The sequence below is a fragment of the Canis lupus genome, chromosome 38 (genome assembly GCF_003254725.2).
Source record: "Canis lupus dingo isolate Sandy chromosome 38, ASM325472v2, whole genome shotgun sequence".
In the NCBI taxonomy this organism is placed as follows: Eukaryota; Metazoa; Chordata; class Mammalia; order Carnivora; family Canidae; genus Canis; species Canis lupus.
The window spans coordinates 10,650,872-10,652,828 of record NC_064280.1 but is presented as its reverse complement, the minus strand read 5'-3'; positions in this window follow the sequence as shown (position 1 = coordinate 10,652,828).

Genomic DNA, 1,957 nt, shown 5'->3' with positions numbered 1-1,957 from the left:
TGTAGTTGAATCTGAAAACTTATGGCCTACAAAGCCTAAAATATTGACTGTCTCGCTCTTTAGAGAAAAAAAAAAAGTTTGCCAATTCCTGAACTACCTGAAAAAATAAAAGAGGATTAGAAAAGTGGTGGAGGAAATTGTAGGTTGTGTAAGAAAACTAAGTTAGATAAATTTAAAAATCACCATGGACTTTAATAATAATATGTTAAAAGTTTATTCTCCTTGGGGCACCTGGGTGGCTCAGTTGGTTAAAAATATGACTCTTCTTTTGGCTCAGGTCATGATCTGAGGGTCCTGAGAATGAGTCCAGTGTTGGGCTCTGTACTCAGCACAGAATCTGCTTGAGATTCTCCCTCTCTCTCTCCCTCAATCCCTCCCGTCATTCACTCTCTCATGCTTATTGTACTTATTTTTTAAAAGATTTTAATTATTTATTCATGAGATATAGAGAGAGAGGCAAAGACACAGGCAGAGGGAGAAGCAGGCTCCATGCAGGGAGCCTGATGTGGGACTCGATCCTGGGTCTCCAGGATCACGATCTGGGCCAAAGGCAGGTGCTAAACCGCTGAGCCACCCAGGGATCCCCCACTTATTGTACTTAATACAGGAGATTATAAAAAATGTCTGACATTCAACACTCTATACATCTGTCAGTGATGTGACATCCTTTTTAGTCTGTATTCTGATTCGAGAAGATGGAAACATTCTTAAGTATAATACTATAGATAATATAATTCTTTCGGTATGAGTAAGTATGATTTAGGTTTAAAAGGCTTGCTTACATATCATATAGTCCTAATAATTTAAGTAGAAATATTTGATGACTGTCACTAAACTGTTTTTAATAATTATTATTTTTTAAAAGATTTTATTTATTTATTCATGAGAGACACAGAGAGAGAGAGAGAGAGAGAGAAACAGAGAGACAGAGAGACAGAGACACAGGCAGGCTCCATGCAAGGAGCCTGATGTGGGACTCGATCTCAGGACTCCAGGATCACACCCTGGGCCAAAGGCAGATGCCAAACCCCTGAGCCACCCAGGGATCCCCCTAATAATTAGTATTTTGTTCATTAAGTAATTAGATGATCAACTAAATCACATTAAATTGTATTGCAAAGATTTGGTCATATCTGATCCTTGCTCAAGGTAATCTTTCACTTCCCTATGTAACTGAAATTCTGACACATTTATGAAAATTTGGAGACATTTTTAAATTAGGAGAAATTTTCATCCATTATAAGTAGAGTGTGCATTCTTAGCCTTTAAAAAACATTCTTATTAAGAACGTTAGCATTATTAATGTTAATAGTTAACATTAATAATTAATGTTAACATTCTTATAGAGAGCAGTAACATTATTTATGTTCATAATTAACATTATTACCTTAACATTAAAAAGGTTTTATTTTGAAAGTGTTCTTAATTGATTTTTAATCTTTTTCTTGGCATGCCATCAGCATTCAAATACATTATAACTCAAATTTTTTGTATTTTTCAAATAAACTAAATCAAATTTGTTAAAGATATATTTATTTATTTGAGAGAGAGAGCATGTGCATGTGAGAGAGTGGGGGAAGTGCAGAGGGAGAGCATCTTCAGGCAGACACCTGGCTGAGCACAGAGGCCAGCATGGGGTCCATCTCATGACCCATGAGATCATGACCTGAACCAAAACAAAGAGTTGGACACTCAACCAAGTGAGCTACCCAGACTCCCCTAGAGTAACTCAAATTAAGAAAAAAAAAATCAAATCTCTTGGTTAAGGATAATCCAAGATAAGTAAAAATGGAAACGTGGTAGGAAAACAAACATGTTGAGTAGGAAAACATAAAGCATTATTCCTTATTTTATGGTCTTCTCTGTCCTGAAAAAAAAAAAAATAGATGCCAAATAAAATAGTTCCTTGTTTTCATTACAGGTTCTCATGGCTGCTCCTCTTTAGAACAGCATCCAT